General features: G+C 38.5%; 1 protein-coding gene across 1 annotated transcript in view; it reads left to right on the forward strand.

Annotated features, from left to right (window-relative positions):
- Nucleotides 1–23,449, forward strand: part of si:dkey-247m21.3 (5-hydroxytryptamine receptor 4) — a 68,916-nt gene that overhangs the window by 40,843 nt on the left and 4,624 nt on the right. The window lies entirely within an intron of this gene.

The raw sequence follows: 23,449 nt of genomic DNA on the forward strand, positions 1-23,449 counted from the left end.
AGCTTTGAAATTCTGGAATCTTTAAATTAATCCTGTTGACTTCTGACGTCTTCAATAAGAACATTATTTGCAAGTTTATTATTATTATTTACTGCCCATTCCTGCTCTGATAACAAAATATGTTCATGGAAGGATCAAAAAATAAATGTGATCTTTTTCCACTATGACAATCCTGAGGTCATTTCCCTGAGTGGTCCTAACAACAAACAGACACTCTCTCTCTCTCTCTCTCTCTCTCACACACACACACACACACACACACACACACACACACACACACACACACACACATGGTAGGCACTCACAGCCCTAGCACTGGATAATACACAGTATGATTAGTTATAACAAAGACCTTGTGTTGTACTCACTAGCAGAGAAAAAAAAGAAAAGACATCTAGACCATCTGAAACAGGTTAAAGCTGTTGAGTAAATACTGTCGCACCGTCTCTTTTGTCCTTGTGTTGCTCCATTCATAAGATATTGTACGACGTGTTCTACAGTATTTTAACACACTGTTGCCTACTAAAAGTGTCAGTATATCCTGACAGTAGTACATGAGACAGATAATGTACAAAAACAAATACTGCTCCTAATGCCATTTGCAAAAATGCCTCAGCAACCTATATTTTAATTTAAAAGGGGAAACTCTAGGTTACAGTTTGTAATGCAGCTGTCCTTTAAGCTAGTATTAAGACAGTAACTAGACTTAAGACAAAAACCTTAGCATTAGACAAAAAAATCGCAGGAGCACAATGACTGATTCTGTAGATGGTTAAAAGTCGGGAGTATAAATTCTGTGCATAATTTGCTTTTTCTACAGTAGTAACCAAATCATCTGAAACAATTAAGTTTTACAAGCAAAATCTCTGATCATCTTCTCAGGTCCCCTGTACTTTCTCTGTGATTCTCTTAGCTCTGTCATCTTACCTCCTTCAGAGCAGCTGCAATCATTACCTAAAACAGTGTGGGCTGAATGTGTGAGCTTGAACAAAAAGAATTGTATGGGAGTGAGTCAAATGAGAATGATAGGTGCAATATAAGAGGTTGATACAATCTTAATGTGCCCCAGATGACAAATTAGCTGCTTAGCTTTTACAGCCAAACATGTGCAGGTAAACAAGTACATTTCAAAGATAAACATATATTTAATGAAACACCTTAGGGAAGCCAAAGTGCTATGATGAAAATGTGTTCCCAGTAAATGTCAAAAATAACAAGCTACAACTCCAACTCTTCCTGTAACAGTTGAGCAGGTTCAGTGTGCTCTGTCCTGAGTTCATCTTCAGCTCTGCATGGAGATCACAAGTACTAGTGAATGTTAAATACAGCCAAGCAGCAGCTATCAGCCGTGTATAATCAGTGTGATTCAACTATCTGACAGTCACTGTCAAAGCACAGCTGTTTAGTGATTTGAAAACAACAGCATCTCAGAATCTCTCTGGAATGAGGGTCATGGGGGAGACAAGTAAGATGACTCTTTGGCTAAAGGCCAAATGCTCAATCAATGCTTTTTTTCCCATCTTGAATGTTTCTGTGTTTTGATTATTAAGATAAAATAAAACATTCAGTTCCATGTAAGGAAATTAGGACTATGCAGAAGGATTCATTACAGAATAGGACAATTGAGCTATGTGTGCAAAAATTCAATGTAAAACGCTGTTGAAACACTAAAATAATGAAAGCAGAAAGGTATTAGAAACAATGTAAATGGTTGTTGGGTTATATTAAGGGGAACACAGAGGATTAATATACTGTCAGGAGGACTACTACTCAGTCTGTCAAAACAGGAGCTTTGTCAAGTCCAAGAATACAAAACCTGTGATGATGTCATAGTGGTGTCACCAGGGTTGTCTCAGATCGAGCTTCAAAAAATAAAACAACTTAACAAGCCTGGGTTTTAAAAGGAGTGTGGAGTTTAGAGGACGTTGGCGGGGGTGGGGGGAGGGGGGTGTCTAACATGTAGAGTCTGTCACGTTGCATTATGGTAAATTTAGGATCCAGTGTTTGGGTGGAGCTTGACTCAGACTAGGAACTAAAAGTTATGATATTTTGGCCTTTTTGTACTTTGTTTTGGACTGTTCTTTCTTTTAATCTGCCTCTCATTGGTTGCCCAACTTAATGGAGATGCAATACTAAATCAGTGGAGTACCCCTTTAATACGCTAGTAACAATTGTAGCTCACACCACTAATAGGAAAGAGAATCAAAACTAAAGACTAAGCTGCTTCTCATCTTTGGAAAATAGGTTCCCAAAATAGATCTGTCCATCCTGTGGGGCGACTGTGGCTCCTCCAGGAAGTGTCGAAGTGTCCTTGGGCAAGATACTGAAACCTGAATTGCCCCTGGCGGCTGTTCCGCCAGTGTATGAATGTTAGTTTATGTTTGAGCACCTAGGCTCAGTGTATGAATGTGAGTGAATGGTGAATGCAGATGTAGTGTAAAAAAGCACTTGGTGGTTGAAAAGACTACAAAGGTGCTATACAAATACGGAGCATCTTGGCTGAGGATGTGTGGCTTCATCGTTTAGCACATTGTGAATCCTTGCTTGTCTCAAAATGCCATGTTAACATTATTAAAAAAAACATGAACCCCCTGTTCAGACTGTTGCAACACTTTCTGCAGATGTAAAGGTGTGAATGAGAAGCAGGTCACTGGAGAGAAGGAGCATGTTATCGACCATGGACGCTGAGTTTAGACAGACAGGCTGGATGAGTGTAAACACTCCATTCTGTGATTCATTATGAGACTTGCATGATTTATTATTGTTTGAACATAAAATCCTCTTGCTGCTCGTCTCTGCATCTCTCTGTCTTTTTCTTACCCAGATGATTTTATCTCGTTTATGTTAAATATAGGTGTGAAATCTTTGTTGTTTCTATAATCACCTTTTCTCCTCTCTCCATTTTAAGTCTGCTACTTGCCATCTTTTTCGTTTGTAAAGTTTTTTCTTTACCAAGTTGATTTTTATGATTATCTTTAAAAAGAGATTAAAGATAAGATAAAAAGATTTCAAAGATTTTTTTCTGGCCTTTTAGCCTTAAATTGAAAGTAGATTGAGAGAAAACCTGGAGAGAGAAAGAGAGAGATTACGCATTATTCTCCACTGGCCACTGACTCACCAGGGCATCCCTGCCTTTCTTAATGTTTTTAAGTTTTTCTTTTAAGTAATATTGTGTTCTTAATAATTTTTGTTTACCTGAGCAACAAGATAAAGAAAGTAAAGAAAGCAGGACAGAAAAACATGAAAACAATGACATAAGTTGGGCTGCACGATTTGGAGAAGATTCATATTGCGATTATTGTGGACAATTTTGCAATTGCGATATAAAGGAAAAATCAAGCGGGAAGTTTTTACGGTCAGAGAACTGAGGTGAACGCAGAAGTCCCTTTAGTCTGGTTCCATTAGAAATAATGGTAAAATGACCCTACTTCTCAGCTGATTTATTACCTCAGTAAACACTTTCCTAATAAGTTAAGTTTATGGTCTCAATCACTAGTTTCATGTTTTCTTCAATACAACATGATGTTTATTTAGTAAATTATGGTCCCATTTAGAGGAAAATAGACCATAAAGCAGAGTATTCTTATTATCTGTGATTGACAAGTCGTTACCGTGGCAATCTGTCAATCAGGCCAGAGTGACTCATACCCACGGCACTGTGTAAATTTAACCAGCGCCGTTGAAAAGGCGTTTTAGGAGTTGGCTGTTCACTTTCTCTGTTGAGTGCATTAAGTTTTAAGCCTGTTGTTCACTAGACATTGTCAGCCCTGTTAAAATGACAATGAACATGAATTACAGATGCACCTAGCTATGCAAGCAAGCTAGCTCCAAACGGCCGTTAGCTTCACTGTCTTGTCCAAATATGTTCACGTCTGGTGCCGCTGGTTGCAAAAAGTCAACATGGCGGCGCCCTATCGGCCAAACTTGAAGCTTCAAAACGGCAGTCCACAAACCAACAGGTGACGTCACAATAACTATGTCCGCTTCTTATATATGGGGAAAATGAACAAAATACTAAAATTTTGAAAAGTGTATTTCATAACTCGTATAGATAAAGTTAAATGAGCATGAGAAGAGATACAAAAAATTACATTAACTTAATATTTTAATAAATAACGAAAATTTTATATTTTCAAAATGGACATTTTTGCAAACTTGCTTTGCTCAACAGGTCAACTAAATGATGGTGTAACACTTTTGTACCACAACATTTGTAATGGTGTTTTGCCCAATGACAAATACACCAGCAGCACCCACACAACCCACACTACACTTTATGTAAACAAGATTACTGAACAATATTTATAACAATAACTTTAGTAAAAGAGATGTAAAACAGACCAAGGGGAATGTGTATGGTAGGTTGTATTATTTACTCTGACACTGTGCTTGTGAAACATTTTTTGTTTGCAAGTATCTATTTTTAGGGGCATACGCAAGCGACTTATTTCACATGAGATCCATTAGTATATAAAAAAAATCATTATAGCAACTTGAAAGTACAAAAAACTTCCCATGGATCCCTCACCACTCTATGTTCAGATCAGATACATACATCTCACCTAAGCATTATTCAAGCTAATTTGTGGAATTAAATGTTTTGCTGGCTATAATAATACAGTATTTGTTTTAGTATAATAACAGAAAAGTGCTGTGGGCATGTTCACAGTTTGATGAGAGCACATGATTGTTTTTTTATTCCCCGGGGACTGGCCTCAAATCAGTAAATGACATTGCTGTGTTTGACTGTAGTGATATAAATCCATTGTGCTTCCCAAATTCTCATTTAGATACATGGTGTTTTGATTCAGGTTAAAATCTTCAATTTTACACAATAAATGAAAAATATCTAGTAGGCAGAATGCCAAGAAATGTGTTGTACAAGTTCACGCGTTGGCAAAAAACAATTAGGAAATATGAAAAATAAGAAACAGTTGATAAGGAAGCAAAACTGGAAGATGTGAGCAGATTACTTATAGTTGATCTCACTGAATTCTCAGCCAACTGTCAGAGAGATACCACTTAAATACAAGAGTGAGAAGGAAAACTCTCTAACTTCATTTCAGTGTGTTGAGACATTGTGATTGAACTTTGCATCAGATCTCTTGCCAGGCTTCTGTGGACTTACACTATCACGGTTTTCCATCGCTCCCTCAATGTTACCTTTAGAAATGCTCGTCTGCATATTTTCCAGCTGATGTCACCAACAACACAGGGTAGATAAGTGGATAAATACAGTGTGTGGTGATGAGTAAGGGTATGATCACACCTGCAAACAGCCCAAACGATCCTGGGAATGTTTACTGGAGAAAGTTTTGATAACCTGGTCGTCCTGCCAGGTTAGACATTTTAGCAACGAACAAGATGAGACAAATTTGATGATTCATTTCATTTCTGCTGAACTTTCCAAGCATGAGCACCTGCTGCTAACCACCTGTTAGCATTGATCTTCTGCTGCCCATAATCACTTGTGTTTTGGGGTTATTTCCTGTAGCTGGTGTGAATCACATGTTCATTTATGTTGTTTTTGTTGCTGCTGTTGTGAACCCCGGCGTGGAAACACAATAATGTTCAAAGAGTTGCAGACATATGCAGCATTCCAGACGGGTCCGAACTGGGAAGTTGAAATATCCGACTTCCGACCTCAAAGCATTTCAGCTGCATGGTGGTGCATGACGCCAAATGTAAACAATAAACATGGCTGACCGTGACTAACTTGTGTTTCTTTGGCAAGTTTACGCACAGTTAAACCCTCAACAGTGCATAGATTAACACTAGGTGTTAATTAAAAGGATGGCCATTTTATTGAAAACAAGCGATAAATTACTCGTTAACTGTCCTCAAAAGTCAGTAAAAGTTGTAGGCTATATTTCCAAATGTTTTCAAATTTCTGGGCATTTTTAACATTTTCCTGAACAACCTTCGGGTTTTACATGCAGAACAGGTTTTACTATAAGATAGCATGAATTACTTTAATTTTAATAAATGGAAATATACGTGTTGTTGCCTTTTAGTTTATGTGTGCTTCCATGGGAGCTGCCATTGTTCAGCTGCTACTTGTGAAGTCGGGGTACATATTTTTTCCTCTCGAGTTCACAAGTAGGAAATCCGACTTCAAGTGGCATTAGTTTTTGTAGTTGTAAGTCGGGAATTTCCGAGTTCCAAGTTGCCTGGAACGCAGCAATAGACTTAGACAATAGAGATGTTTGGTGTGTTTTTGTGTGTGTGCGTGTGTGTGTATAGAAGGAAACAGTTTGGACTTGTGTCAGACTCCCATATGTCATTATACTGTGTATGTTCAACTTTACGAGAGGACAAGTTTCAGTGGTGTTGCAATGCCAGAAGTCTTTACCCGCTGACCTTGCTGTAGCTTCAGGTGAATCACATACTTTACATTTCTCCGTCTGCTCAAAGGAGGGAAAATAAAGGACGTCTGATACAGATGATAAAACGGCTCAGTTTAAATCTGACATAAACGCTGGCAGTCAGCACGCGCATTGTGCAGAGCTGATATTAAATTTGGGGATGAAGTTCAGGCATTCTTAGGATTTGTTTGTTCATTTGTTTTCATTGTTCTGATCATGTGTTTTTACTTTCAACTCTGTCTGCAGAGCAAATTTCACCTAAAGGGGCAATGAAGATATAATTCAGTCCAATTCAGTTATTTAGGAAACAGTTTGGACATTGTGTTTTCAGTTAAATCTTCAGTAGCTTCTCCCTACACGCCAAACATTAAGCATCACTTTACTGCCTCTTGTTGCTTAATGAACTATAAATTGTCTGTGTGTGCGTGTTTGTGTCGGAGATATCTGTTAGCCTGTTGCTATGAGCAATTTATTGGTTGTAAAATGTACAGTTTGATAAATGGTAGGAAAGAAATTGTTCTGAAAAAGAGTAATACAAATATAATCTGAGGGGGCAGAGCAGTAAAAAAAAAAAATCCAGACAGGATTTAAGAAAGACAGGAAGTGAGGATGACTGGGATAGAGGCAGAAATGGTCTGTCAAACAAAGATGGAATCTGTAACTGACTGCTGCTTACAGTACATGTCCAGTTGCCATCACCTCTGTTCAAATTGAGTTTGAATATTTACCTGTACATATGGGAGCGAATGAGTGTCTTTCTCATACATTCGTTTGAAGTTGACGCCCCACCTGTTGAATGCTGCTCTGTACTGTAATTTGGGGGTTGAGGCTTTGAAGATGTCTCATAGCTTTGTTTTACAGATTCACTTAAAAAAATATTTTTGCCTTAAAGCTGGACCCTACACTGCCATTCTAGCATGAAAAATAATTGTAACAAACCTCTGTAGCTGAATATTTGATCTACTTATAAATATAGTTCGATTATTAATTCCAACAGAAATTTTTACCTACACTCACACTTACTGTAAACACACCGGCTTGCCCCACCTGTCTCTGTCACTCTCTCCCTGTAGCTTTGTGTCTGCTGTGCTTACTTTCTCCGTCAGCAGAACTCTTCTTTTTTCCGATATTTTCCACCTCTTATATGTTTTCACGGCAGCAGGTGCACCGTGATCGAACCAACGTGAATGATCGAACCAACATGGTACCAAATGACATCTGCACTAGTGTGTTCACTGTTGCTTTACCTGGTCGGTGATTGTAAAATATCCACCATGTCCAGGTCTTGCAACGTACCTGGACACAATATCGATAGACAGCAGCAAAGGGCACAGGACATGATCAAAATTGAAAAGCATTAAGAACTTGATGTATTAGACTGCAGCTGAGGCCAGACAGGGTCTCTACTCCACACAAATCTCATTAGCACAGTGTCATACGTGCTTCATTACACTGCCTCAATATCAGCACAAACTCAGCGTGTAGAACTCTCTCTCTTTTTTTTGTGGACTGTATTTATTCAGGGAAATTTATTGATATGTTTTAGGAACAGCCAGCCTTTCTCTGCGTCACACATATTCACACAGCCCAGTGTAGCCTCAGCCCTCTGCTGCTGGTCGCTCAGCTGCTCCACTCTGTGGTCATGCACAAAACCACTGAGGAGACAAAAGAGCACTTCTTACTTACTTTCTTCCTCCAGATTATTTCCTGCCTTTCTGCGAGTTTCTGTGTGCTGTAAACCCTCCAGTGAACCAGACATTTAAAGAGTAGCAGCAGGAGAAAATAGATGATAGATAAGACAGAATTCCATCAGACATCTCATGTGTCCACATATTTAAAGCAAAAATGAAAACAGACGCTATTACAACATCTGAAATACAAACAGCTAATTGCTTTAATGATAATCATCATTCGGTCTTTTTTTTTCTTTCTAATAGTGTTTTCAGATAATGGTTAACTCAATTTATAGTATAATAAATTCTCATTTATTCAGTATAAATTCAGATCATCTGTTTTTTTTAATTATAAGCCTTTATTGTTGAGATTGTTCTACTCAGGTAAGATGCACTAACCATCCTGCAAGACATTTCAAATACCCTGTTTTTTTGGTGTTTTTCTTCCCAACTGTGGAAAAGTTTCAGTAATTGCGGACAAATTTGAAAATGCATTTTAAGGTGAAATAAATGCGCAGGATAAGTGCAGTCCATCAGGAAAAGCTGTGATGCATACCTGTAAATTTTGACAGGAAAAATTTTTAAGAAACATTGACCTGCAGAAATGTAGATAGATTTGGATGCCATCAGAAATTAGTGGGGGAAGTTGGGACAATGGAAGATGATGGGCAGCTTGAAGCGTGGCACCTAATCCGCTGTCAGATCTGCCATAATCCATCAGCGCTGATGTTCTTCTCCTGCTGCTTTCCAAATGGAGCTTGGCCGTAGACAGCTTCTAACTGTTTCAGCTTTTGCCAAAAGATTGAATCTGAATAGCTGTGTTTTTCAGGTTATAGTGAGTGACAAGGTTGTGTGTTGTGTGTGAATGCGACTGTGTGTGTTTGATTGGCAAAAAACATAGTTAGCGTGCCTTTTGTCTGAGGTGCACGGTAGTGATCGGCTAGTAGTTCTGTAGTGCTTAGAGCTCGTCCCAGCACTTTTGGTGCAGCCAGATAAAACTCCAGGCTAGGCTGCGTGTCATATGACTTTAATTTATTTTAATTGAGTTTTATTTAAAAAAAACAACCTTCATTCCTGGGTATAGATTGACATAACGATGGGATTTTTGAATGACTGGGAAAGAACAGCTATACACACAGACATTTAGACTTCAATTTAAACCCTCAAAAAAGAAGTTTTCTAATGAGTTTTCTTTTTTTCTTTTAGGCAGCCAACGGTTTCTGTTCATATCACTTTTATATGAACATAAAGTAACATTTATAGCAAAAATCTTTGTTATTGCCACATGATCAAGTAAGCAAGGGCTGGTTTAAAACCTGTGTCCTGTGTGTTTAAAAGTGTGCAGGAGAATGCTTTACTCCAAACAACCAACTCCACCATACCAAGTCGATTGGACACCACCTCAAATTTGTATAATGTAACAACATGTAACATCTAAGTCGTTCTCCTTTACCGTGCTTTGCTAATAAACAAGATTTGACATGACTACGTCCATGCAATGATTGAAAACTATTTTTTAGAAATTAAATTGATTCAGTTCTTGGTTTCATAGGTCTTTGCATTCAAATAAATTCATTTATTGTGTTGAGAGTAACACCAGGAGCTTAATGCATCAATTTAGTTTACCACAGCAAATGAATGGAGCAGTATAGAAAAATATATCAGCCACCTTTGAAACTTTCAGTAAAAATCTGAGCATCCTTGAATGCACCAAAAGTCCAGACAAACAAGTTAAACCCACATGATGCTCAAGATTTAGTTAAATCAAGCAAGTTTGAACTCTCTGCAAATCAAATTCATTATCTAGTAGAAAGTCAGTCTAACCGCTTATGGTAAACTTGGAAAATGGTTCAGGTGATGAAGTATACACACATACATTTGCTTTATGTTCAATACAATTATAGTAAGTAGGTATGAATACTTTTCTGTGGAGCTGCCTCCACTCTGTTGAGAATACAAAAGTAAACTGTACTCAAATGATAGAGCAAGATTTCACCCAACAAATAGGATGTAATGTTAAAAATGCAAATAAGAGACTAATAAGATCATCTATTACTTTGATGCACACTAAATCCTTACCCGAACCTTAACCTTATTGTAATCTGAACCCTAAAACCAATTCTTAACCCTCAAAAAGCAGTCTCTACCCATGGAGACCTCAATATTTGTCCCCATGGTGACCTGAGTCCCCATTGATTTGTGTGCAGGTTCAAGTCCCCACTGGGATATAAAAACCTGAAACACACACACACATATGCAGACATACAGAGTCAAGAATAGAAGCAGCGCCTCTCTATCAGGTCATCCATCTCTGAGCAGGAAGTGGGTTGGTTTAACTTCAATGGGTGAGGGGAGATGAGGTCCAAAACTCAGTCAGATGAAATCATTTTCATTCTTCTCTAATGAAACATGCTCTGTTTTGAGAAAGGAAGGGATTTTCTTTGTTTTCTTATAGCCAGTGTGTGCTATATCATGGGAGTCTACACAGACACACAGCGGCAGCACTGAAGCTGAGCGATATTGACAAAAAACCACCTTATAAAATGATCTCATTCCAGTGAACTGCATTGCCGTATATAAAGTAGGATTTGAACCATTTTTCTAATAATATTCCCTCATTTTGTTCTCATTTTGTGAGACTTATCAGTCTTTCAGCATAGTATTGCATAACTGAAAGATTAGCTATAGATACTCATACATGGATTCTATTCTATGAATTACTGAGGTTCAGATTCAGAGGAAAGAAAGCTCTATTTAATCTGAGTGATCAAATCAGAAAGTTAAACACTTTCTAGTATGATGCTAATAAAAGTGACGTTACATGATAATCTTTTAACTAAGACTAATTAAGACTGTGCTGTGTCTCTTGTTAGATCTGTTGGGAGATGATTATTGCATGAAAAGTATTCTATGTTCAGAATGGCTGTTGTTATATCATCCACAGCAAAATAGCAGAAAACCAAACATGAAACGCAGAAGATTTTCTGTCCTAGAAACCCAGATCATGCTCAAAAAGGGGCTGCAGGACACCAGTGTGGATTGATGCTAAATTATGCAGTTTGTGGTTCAGTCGGTCAGTGTTGTTTGCTTTCAAGGAAGCGTTTGTGCTACAACCTAAATTTTTATGACCTTATTGGGAGATTTGAATGCTGTTGTAGTGATCCTGGAGCCTAGACTTAACCACATGTGTGTACATTTATCATTGTGTGGTCAGTATTTTTAATCTTCTGAGAAGCAAATATATTCACAGCTGAGGGTCTCAGGTTTCGTAGTACATTTTTTTGATGTTAGAGTAGGAATGAATTTGGACTCTGGGCCCTCATTATCTTCTATCACTTTCTGTCCTCTGGATGTTTTTTTTCGGTTTGGTCTCAGGAAGAGAGAGAGGAGAATCTTCAATTTGGAATGACCTGAGGTTTTTGGAAAGAAACGTCTTGGCGAGAGCAGCAGATATCTTATGCGTTTACCAGCAGGAGCAAAAGAAATTTCGGAAGAGGAATTGACATGGTTTATAGCAGTGTATAGAAAGAAGTCCGGCTCTCTAAAAGCCTGTAATGTATTAATAATATGGCCAGGTGTCCTGTGTTACATCCACAATCTTAACATGTCAAAACAAAAACAAGTCAAACTACTGTGATATATGGCAGGGTGATACCTGGTAAAGGTTTTTTGTGTACTATGGGAAGAGCTCATATATCACAACAGAGTAGTTGCACTTCTGCTTCTTGTTTCTCTGTTAAGGTTGTTTTTTTCAGATAGTGTGTCAGCACAGTTCAGGTGCTCCTAAATTATAAAACCTAGAACCCAGCATGCTTGGAATTCAGGTCCCAAATTGCATTCTTTGACTCCCAGTTGATCTGTCCAACGTATTTGTTGTACTGGAAACACTGAAGCCTTACTGTCCCAGATTCCAGGTTATGAGGATGAATCCACACTGCCAATTAGCCAATGAATTTCCCTCGAGTGCCGGAGCTGTCCAAGCATTGCTTCAGTCTGTACATGTCGTTCTATTCGTGTGTGTGTGTGTGTGTGTGTGTGTGTGTTTGTGTGTGTGTGTGTGTGAGTGTGGACACAAGTGTAGGCCTTTTTGCTTAGGCAAATGGTCATGGTATTGGTACGTACGCATAGTTTGTAATTAAAGGGCTAAAACATGTGAAACCTGCAGTATGGTCTCACAGGTGGAAATCAGTAGTTTGTTTAGAAAGAGCAAAACTAGCCCCTCCTGTAACTGCTTGAGGGATTTAAAGCTCACTCTTTCCATTCAAGCTAACGCAGCTGCTACATCCAGCGGCAATGCTCCTCAGTGTTCCTGTGGGAAAACACACCTTATCTGCCCTCCCTATCAGCGCTCCCTCTTTAGTACTTCTGCTCCCAAAGCGAGGAGATAAGAGGGAAATTTGATTATTTAATGTCCCCGAAAGATATTAGCACAAAATGAAAGGAACACAAACCTCTTCTCTATCCCGTGTTGATCTCTCTTAAGGTCATGCTACAGATCAGATGATGTTTTCACACAAGTGACTCTGTGTCTGTTGTACGGGACAGCGATGTTGTTTTGTAACCGAGACGGAGACGAGGCATTTATACAATTTTGTAGTGGTGTGCCAAGTCGAATAATGAAAGGGTGCAGAGTATGAATCTGGGTATAACAACAGGATTGTACCTGAGGAATTTATTCTCACCAAAGTAATGTAAGCACACTTTAGGCATAGATTAATGAGTTAAAGAATATAATGAGGATATATGAATTATTTCTTGGATTACCATAATTTTTTTCATTTGAAAAAAAAAAAAGGTTTTGTATGTCAAATATCCACATGTCAAAGCAAGAGCAGTAAAAGAAAAACAAGGCAGTTTCCCATCAGAAAACAACCAACAGCCTGAAGCAGTAGAAACAGTTGACCCCACACAGCCGAGAGTAGAGGAAACAGCCAACACACATAAACAACTGCGTAAACAATAAATAAAATCATAAATACAGCTTTTTTATATAAATACAACTGAAATGCCTGCTGTTAGAATCCACTCTTTCCCCCAAATACCTAAAATCCCTCTAAGAATCAGATCAAGGAGTCCAACTTTCCTCCTTTCTCACGATCTTTTCCTGAGCATGTAGCTTTGTGATGTGTGTTTTGATCCACTGTTTCAGTTTGTCAAACTGGAATTTGGCCATAGATCAAACTAATAGCAAATCTGGCGGCATATAGGCACCAGATGCAGTTACTAACAGTTAAGTTGAATACATGAGTACATGACAAGGCTGATTTTAACTTGCCTTTTTTATGAGTGATGCTTCTCAGGAGCTCAGGCACAGATTTCAAGTTTGTGGATTGAAATAATAATGGAAATTCAGGTAAACTCCCACTGCAATGTTACAATAATTTTATCACCATGATGTTGAACTAATCCATGTTTAATGCATGGTAACACTACATTTACTGCAATTAGCCGACAGCTTTTCAATAAGTTTGTGTAGCTTTCATCGGAAAGGCTCAGCAATGTCAGCATAGCTTAATTTATTAGATGATAACGGAAACGGTTAGTGAGCTACACTGCATAATATTAATGAGATTGCTGCCACACTTTAGTATAACAGTTGCAAGACTGCAGACTGCAGTTAGTAATGTTATTGTACTGTATAGGTCTTCCACTGTGTTGTTGTCCTGCGCCGTTGTTGCATTATTGTATATTATGTGGGTCGCATAAGTTATGGCAACTGAGACTACTGTGTACCTGATATTATGGTAACGACAATAAATCTCAATTGAACGTTACGAAAGCAAACAGTGACAGAGCCATGGTAATCTAGACGGATGCCCCAGCCATCGCTCTACATTTGCTGTACCATAATGTAATTTCTTGCAGGCTAAAATCAACACTTAATTAGCTAACGTTATCTAACTTGAGGCAATGAAAGCACAAAATCACAATATATTGCACATGCTTTGCCGTAAGTTTAGTTTATCCAATTATTATTCGAATAGGATAAAAGCCAACTGTGTTACCTAACGTTGGACAGGTTTGTGCAGCGGTGTTCACGAGAGAGAGGGAGAGAGAGAGAGAAAAAGGGAGCGAGCCAGGAGGTGCTGCACGAATATATGCTCCTCAATACAGCTCCTTAATCAAAAATGATTTTAGTAAAAATTTGCCTTCACCCCCAAACAAAGCAGTCTCCCCCGACTTTTTAGCTAATATCATATCTCTAACAGCAGCAAGGAGTGTGTTTACAGAGCATATAGCCTAGGCCTAACGTTTCTTAACACCAGCAGCTGAAATAAAAAAATAAAGCAAGTAAATCCCAACTTTTAAACAGCTGTTTTACTGCACATGTAGCCTGTTTATAAGAGAAGTATTCAGTAGTTACAAAACGCTACGTTAACGCCACTCTCTACCGACGAGTCCGAGCATCAGCGGCAGCAGCTGCTGCCGGAGTTTCTTTCTGTAAGTTTCACGTCGCTGTGCTGCTTCAGTAGATGCTTCAATAAATCAGATGTATAACTGTTCGCGGTTGAAAGCTTTTTGCTGGTCGCACAGAGTTTACAGTAGATGATAATGTTCTTTGCATCTTAGACTGTGACACAATAATGGCAGCAGCTACTTAAAGCTGTGGAAAGAACGCCTCTCTCCCTCGTTCTCCATTCTTCCTTTAGTGTTTGGCTATCAGCGGACATTAACAACAAAGTCCGGTCCAGCTGAGCTGCCGCACAGTCGTGGATTTACGTCAAAGATGGTGCGTTCAGTAATGAGTAACGCAGCATTACTAGCCTTAGTAACTAGTAATAATATTACCGTTTTAGAAATGTAATTTGTTACACTATTTAGTTACTGGGAAAAGTAATATTATTACAGTAATGCGTTACTAGTAACTGCAATAAGTCTCAACTTTGCTTCGAGATGAGATAATTTTCGCATTAAAGTAAATTTTTACAAATGACTACATATACGTGGATTTCTGTGTAAATCCATTTTATAAATGAGGCCCCTGGTGTATTTGACTGCACCTGTGGTTACCGTGGTAACAGCAATTGAGGTTTAATACTACAGCAAACAGTCCTTGAGCAGGTACTTTGTCAAAAGTTCAACAGAAGAGCAGCTGGTGTGTCTGTTTACAATCGAGTAAAGCAAACTCACTTTGTTTTAATGAGGAAGTCAGTCAATAGAAATTGCAACTGAGATTCTGCACACAGAGTAATTTTCCAACAGCAGACAGCAACCTGGCTGAAGAGATGGAGGTGTGCAGATGTGCCTTCTTGTCTCTTTCTTTTTTTCATTACTCATTACTTACTAAAAAAAAAGTCTCTATTTTCAAAATCGACTTTTTCTATGCGGTTTTTCACACCGATACGCGGTATCAGGTCACTGGTCAGGTCAGTGTTGTCGTTTAGACAGTAAAACCGGAGTTTTTGCCTTGCAACGTCAGAGTGAGCGCCGTTATCTGCTGTGTTTGATGTCAGATTGTGCGCCACTGCCTGCTTTGTTTACAATTTCATTAGGCTCCGATTAGCCAACATGGCTTTAAGGTTAGGGTCATATCGCCGTCTGGTGGTTTGGCATGCTCTTGATAGCGTGTTTTTGCGTTTTCATGTAGACAGAGATTTTTTTAAATGAAGGAGGAAAAACTGTGGTTATAAAAATACCTGTGTAAGTGTGGACTAGGCCAAAGAGTTTCCATGTAGATCAGCTCTGCTTTTGTCGTCCCTGCAGTTCAGTTTAGGTTCAGTTGCTGCTTCTAGTGTCAGAATAGAAACAGAAACATACTTGAAGATTCCCATGAGAGAAATTAGCAAAACACCACCAGTTGTTTTTCATTTCGCTCCTTCTGACCATGAAGGAGATTTCACCGTATAAGTTTTTATTTTGATTATAACTGACATGGCTGACATGGTTGACACAGCGGCACAAAACGCTTCACTGCCCTGGAAAATTACCACAAGTGCACATGCATTACTAGAGAAATCCCTTTCACCTTTTTTTTTTCTTCACTTGGACAGTGAAAACGCAGAAAGTGAGACAAATTAGAGGAGACACAGGAGGGAAAGCTCTGATGGGAGTTAACCACTAAACATCTCTTGACAAAAAAGTTAGAAATGCAGTTTCCTAATGAAACTGATGTTATAAGATTTGATTCAACTTATGGGACAGCTCCAACACTCCTTAAGAGAAAAAATGGTTCTTTTTAAATCTGAGAATGCTTTGCTATTGAGGGAAGAAATTTGCTCTTTTATATGACACTTGCCAGATTTAAGCTTTGAGCTACACCCGTTAAAAGCTGCTACAATGAACGTCTGAGGGAAGATATGTGCCGTGCATTAGACTAATATTTTTAATGTGTGTGTGTGTGTGTGTGTGTGTGTGTGTGTGTGTGTGTGTGTGTGTTTAAGTGTCATATATCATCTGATATGTGTAGTCAAAACATCTGCTTTGGCCTTACGGAAAAGATTTAAGGATAACATACTCATGAACAATACCATATATGTATGTCCAGCATAGTGACCTGTGACTCAACTGAAAGTGGATGAATTTGCGGTGATATGAAGTATAAACAACATCTTTACCCTATCAGCGGTATATTAGTGTTTTGGTCAAACTGTATATGTGAATTTAAATGTGAATCAAGCTGAAGGATGAAACGGAATCCTAAAATGCCCCCAGATATTGAGGAAAGTTTATTTAATGATGCTCAGTGTAAGCATTAATTTGTTTATAATTGAGTTAATGTGGTTTTGATCTTCATCCCTATAAAGACGTTGCATGTAGTTTTCACATAATGCCGTCCAGGGTCAGATCTTGGGGATAAGCTGGGTTTAGTTTCACCTCGTAAAAGGGCAATAGATGAAAAAAATAATAATTTTGCAGAAGGATTTCTGCATGACAATTCAATTAGAATAAACTCAATAAACTTCTAATCCTCCTCAAGGCAGTAGGGACAGCGGCTGCTGGCAGAGTGGTTATTGTTGTGGTTCCAAAGAGAAGCTGCCCCTATCCTTTTTCAGACTACTTAGTTACTCAAGTTAAAGAATGCTTATGCAGAGAGTATGCAGTATTCATTTGCTCTTCCTAAAAAATTCACTGCAGGCAACTCAAACCAGTAAAGGTAAAAAGTAAAGGTCACAGAAAGATCAGATTGTGGTTTTGGTTCAGTCAGCTTAAGTTAACTCCAAGCCTGCAGGATACAAAACATATTTGCCAATGAAAAGTTGTGTATGAATGTAATTGTTGGGGGCAGGGTTGCATTTTTGTGGAGGAGACTCTCATTCCATGTTTATTTGTAATCTGGATGTCTGTTCCCCTAAATTTTTAAGCATTTCAGGGTCGCATTGTCTTATACTGATCCCTCCTCTGGTGGCTGTTGGGAATCTCATCCATGACTGTGTAACAGACAGAGCTGTGTTTGGACAGTAAACACACTCGCTGTACAGAAAACACACAAGACAGAGGAGCAGAAGTTACAGAACATTTCTGTTTATATTTTCCCCATCGCCCCCTCACCCTGGACATGCCTCCACATGGGACTACATGTGTGCATGTGTGTGTGGTCATTTTAGTGAAACGTCTGATAACAACTAGCTAATCATGGGGACTTACCAGAAGGAATTCACCCAGACTTCCGTTCAGGTGTGCGTTTGCTTGTGTGTGTTTGTTTTCTAGTAGTCCCTTGCTCATGAAGCAAGGGACTACTAGAAAACACAAGGACCGATCACTAAATTCCTCCACAGTAAATTTGTACTGGGATTGAGTGTAAATTTCAGTTAAATTACGATTTAATCAGACGCACTGGTGGAAAGACACATTACTCCCATTCTCTAAGTGGAATGTTAAACTGGTTAACACTGAAAAACATGTTGGAATTTAAACCTTCAATGCATATTTCCCAAAATGTATTCCCCTGTACAAATTTTCCTTCCACAAGGTTGGGGAGACCGGGGATGGTTGTAACGTGGGTCAATTGTAACGCATCCAATTTTTCCAATTAGGAATAACTTACGAATCACCTGATTCACTCTGCACATGCTCAGTTTAGTCCTTATTTCACATGGGGAAAAGTAGTGCCCCGTGGCAGGCACAGCCACTTTTAGAAGGATAACATTTTTTTACGTTACTTCATTTATTTTTGTTATAGCATAGCCTGCTTTGTAGTTAAACTCATCAAACTTGTATCATGTTTATTGTGTGTCTGTGTAGATGTCATGCAAGTTGTTAGTGCTAATGTTTTAGCTGTAAGCTGTAATGTAAGCTAGTTCATGGCTACAAGAGTTTGGGTTAGTTTTAACAACAAAGAACATGCATACATCTGTAGGCTTCTCTTTGGGCACTCCAGGAGGGCCATATGCCTAACACCACTGTGACAGTGCAAGACAAACAAGCACAAACACTAATAATATTCAGTTGGTTCACATTTGCACATCCTGCTAAATTTTATTATCATGGTCACTGCTGTGGCAGTAACTAAGATACTTGGATACTTGGATCACCCCCCACACACAAATACAACATTTATATATATATATATATATATATATATAAAATGTAGTTGTTGAATATAGAGAGTTTTTCTCATAATGTTACATTTTACCCCAGGCGATGTTATAACTAACCCAGAGTATGTGGTGAATTGTAATATTTTTCTCCTTGTATTTCAGACTAAACCATGCATCTTCTGTCTGTGTTGCAGAGATAACAGTTACACCATTTAATAGCAGTCAATAGTTTGTATCACATTATGAACGCAATGGCCTAAAAGAGCTCTGAGACACAGACAGAAATGTCAAAAATGTTACAACCATTCCCGGTCTGCCCTAAATAACCATCACTAACCCAAAAATTCACTGCAGGCAACTCAAACCACAGTAAAGGTCACTGACACACTGTCTCATCAACACTAAAGGTCTGTGAGCTAGTATTACAGTAGTTATCTAACAAAACCAAATGGAAGAAACATTTTGTTGCTGTCAAGTGATATCAAGTCAAGTCAAGTGTCAACTGTACCTGAAGAAAAGCAGCCCTGTTTTGAGCTTTGTGACAAGACTGTGCGTTTAGAAGACGCAACAATTTCTCCTGCAGAGGGCAGGAAAGTACACAAATGAATTTCAGCCAATGGTAGATATGCACAAAATCACTAACTTTTAATTGAACATTTTAAAGTTACTATATTTTGAATTTCTATGTGATTATAGTATCAACTTATTCTGATGGTATTTATTTTTGTAAAATGTGAAAAAGGTGAGAACTTCCATTGGATTATTAATGAGTGAATACAGAGAATTTACAAGGACATAATAAGGTATCAGAGTGTGTGTATGCTAAACTAACTGGCATCATACTTAAGTAGTTTGCTTTTGTGTAATATGTACGCAAGGGTGTACTGGGACTGAAATTCAGCTTTGACTTTGAGATGGAGAGGCCTGTTTTTTTGCGAGCGCCCTTTGGGGGTGCTGATAAATATATACAGTGAATCAGATTATGCTGAAGACTTTCAATTTTAGAATAACACAGCTTCCCCTGTGCTTTTACTGATTGTACAGCTACATACAAGAAAAGAACATCAGTAATAAATATGACAATAATACATTTTCTAATTCTATCCATGCATAATATGATTGCCTACCAGCCCAGTACACTGTCCCTGTACCTGTCACTGTTTTGTCTGGTTCCATTGACCTCCTCATCCTCTTCCTGCTGCTCCTCCCGTTCCTTCTCTCCCTCCTCATCAACATGACTGGGGTCATCATCACCCTGCATCACCTCTACTTACCTTAACAGCTAATATACATACAAACATACAAAGATTCCCCACTTGTAGAACAATGTTTGTGTGATAACACATTGTTGTTTATGATATATATAATATAGCCTATTTGTCTATACATAAATGCATATATAAATCATTTAGGTATATAATAAATGCATTACTTATCATGCACCTGTCTCTGTGCTGGGTCCTGCCTCACCTGAGCTTGACACATCACCTTTCCACGAAGGAAGAGGTCGGCTAATTTGGTGCATTTAGTTGCCTCTTGTTTTTTTCTACTTAATTCTTTTTGGCACCACACATTTATTTTTCCTCTCTTTCTTTTGGACATACCATCTCTGTTGCAATTGTCACTTCACCTTGGGTGTGTTCAACCCCAACAAAACGTTCTGAGATTGAACTTGTCTTGGCTGGAAAGTGAACTCCTTTGATCGGCGCGTTGAGCCAATCAGATTTCAGTAAAAAGATTTTCAGCTGGTTCGGCTTGAAATGGATCAGCCGTTCGGGAATCTTCCCGAACCCTCCCGATGGCCTATCCGACCCTGTCTGTACAACCTGCTGACAAACAGTCAATATCTTGTAAAAGGCCAGTGTTTGCCTGATATATGTCTATCTTTAGTTTGTTACAGACAAGACATATGTAATTACTGCATTTCTATTGTCACAATATCTAGCACCTTGTATTTGCAGAACTTAAAATATGAAAGTTGTTGTGGCTGTAAAGCTACCAGAACATGATGGACAAACATCCATTTGGATTCTAAACAAACAACAAAAACCAGTGAAAACAGAGTACACAATAAATCATTAAATATTTTCTTTTTTGCTATATTTAAAAATTGTACTTTAAATAAACTGTCACTGTAAAAACAAATATCCTTTCGACATTTTAAATTATCATAATCTGCTTATATGATTCAGAAACTCCTCTCAGAATCCTCTCTTTCCCACTCTCCCTCCTCTACCTCCCTTTTCGTAGAGGACTTTTCTGCCTGCTTTGAGAAGAATGTTGATGATGGTTCCCAGTCGCTCTTTAATCATTTCCCATGCCTTTTTCCTCTCCAATTCCCACTGATTCTTCCACAGAAACTCTTCTCTGCCAGCAGAGTGAAAAGACAACTGTTGACCTTAACCTTTGCTCCTAACCTTTTCTTACAACACCAATCAGATCTTTTTTCTTTCAGACTTTTTATTATATTTTGTTTTAATTACTTTGTATTTTATTTGTTTTATTCTTATTGCTCCATTCCTTGTGATGATATGTCAACAATCAGCAGGAAAACCTACAGGACAGCCAGCCCTTTGTTGCACTGAGATAAAATTAAATAAGTAAAATCCATTATGCATAAATCATCAGTTTAAAAAAAAAAACGGTAAGGCTTTTCAAAGGCTGTGTATCTTTGAAAAGTTGACATTTCAATTTTTTCTGTTGTGCCAGTATGAGAATACATAAATGCACACTTATGAAAGGTTTGGTTTAAAGTTGTAATCCTTTAGATTTCAGCCCAGGTTGATTTGGTGTGGTTTACTACTACAGCAAACACTCCTGGACCAGCTATTTTCAGAAATACGACAAAAGAGCAACTGGTGTATCTTTAACAAAGAAGTCAGTCAAAAATAATTGAGTTGATTTCCTGCAGAGTTTGGAGTTGGTTATCATGCTTCCAAATTGGAGGAAGCTTGCTGTGGCTGCTTCTTCTTGTTCCATTAATCTCTCAAAATATTTATAACTGGTCTGCTGTCAAAAAATGTCCTAAATGACTGTTGTCTTGTTCTGTAGATGCATTTTTAATGAACAATCTCAGTTAGTGCTAACCAATGTAACTTATTTGCCTTTCCTGTGGCTTCTTTACAATAAAAGCCACCTTGTTTGTGTGTGAAGGGAACAATAGGAAATGTTCTGTTAGCATTATGTTACGACCCCTCCCCCATTCCGGCTTCCTTCTCCTGCAGGAGGCTGCAGGCAGGGAGGCTGATTGGGCTGGGCAATCACCTGTGCAGTGCTACCTTCAGAGCTTATTTAGCCAGGGCTGATCAGTCTTTTGTCACTCTCCTCTTAGGCTGATGTCCTACTGGGTTTGTCTTGTGTTTCTTCTTTTGTTAATCCTGACAACATACACATCTCACTCATCCATTCACTGAAGACACAACTGATAGTCATACTTTGCCACACCACATATTATTGCTGATCATTTGATTCTTTTACTTTTATAATAAATCATACTATTGGCTTGCAAACCTGTTGTGTCTTAACTCCTTTTTGCCACGGGCTAAGAGCTGGCTTGTGAAATTAGCACTAACTTAATGCAGCTCTGATACGACTATGGAGAGTTAACCGTGAGGCCGATGTCAGTGAGGCAAAATTATAAACAGTGAGGCTGGAGTACGTGTATAGTTTCCTGTGAATCACTTGTGCGTAGGCAGCCAATTTGAATCTTGGTAGGAAGGACTCTTAAGCGGACTTATGTTGAATGTTAAATTATCAATACATTTGGCTACTGCTGAATACAAATGCCAAAGGAAATGTTTAAAATGGTGTTTGATTTCATCAAAACCTTAAGGGGTCCTCCCCAAAAAACAATAATTTTGTCCAGTCCAGTCATTTTTGAATCAGATTTGGCACTGGTACCACAGCTAGCTTCTCTCATTGACCAGGATTAAAAGAGCTGCTAACTCTGGTTGATTAATGTTAACATTACTGTAGCTAGCTAGCCTAGCAAAAATGTCGGATGACTCTGTAAGTTTTATAACATAGTATAGCAACATAGAAAGTGTAACTGTAATTCGACACTGCAACAAAGACTACATGATGCCTCTGAAAGCATCAGGTGAACAAATGAACATTCACATAAAAAGCAGCTTTTTTAGTGACAGTATGTGAGCGCAAAGACACACCCGAGCAGCAGGTATCCTAAAATGCTTTATTTACCTCGCTGTGTCGTGGCAGTGCAGCAGACAAAAACAGGTGCAAACAAGGAATGGAATTTACATGAAGCAGCAGCATGAAAGTGACAGCTGTAGAATGGAGTTTAATTTATTAGTGCATTCCTCAAGTGGAATAGATTTGATTGACGACGCTCTGAAAAGTGAAAAACGGATGCGCTGAATTACAGACAGTAAAAGTGAGTGGGTCCAGTAACACTGGTCTTTAAAAGTGGGTGGGTCTTGTCCCACCCACATACAATGGTTCCAACGCCCATGTAATGTTAGCTTTTAGACACATCAACGCTGTGTGGGGTGAATTCACTTAGGCCAGACTGAGTTCATCTGTAGGCTGTGATTAAAATGCTATCCAGCTGCTCATGTAAATGTGTGATAAAGTAATACCATGTCTAATTCCTCTCTGTCTTACATAAGTTGCATGTCCAAAGAATGCTATTTAATTACACTTATTACTGTTACTACACTGGCGATTGGTAGTTTGACTTGCATACAAGCATACATATGTAAGCTGTTAAGGATCCTATTTAAAGTGGCTACTGTCTGAATTTAATAACCTGATGGTGGAAGGAATAAATGATTTGGAGTAATGATTACTATGTGTATGGATACATGTACAGTATGTATGATTGTTTTTATTTTATCACTGTGGCGTTTCATACGGATGCTGAAGGGTAACTTTAGCGTCAAATAATTACGCTTCGTCACACTGTTTGAAAGCG

The sequence above is a fragment of the Micropterus salmoides genome, unplaced genomic scaffold (assembly GCF_014851395.1).
Source record: "Micropterus salmoides isolate LMB-PRFRI ecotype aquatic unplaced genomic scaffold, ASM1485139v1 Ms_hic_scaffold_20, whole genome shotgun sequence".
Lineage (NCBI taxonomy): Eukaryota > Metazoa > Chordata > Actinopteri > Centrarchiformes > Centrarchidae > Micropterus > Micropterus salmoides.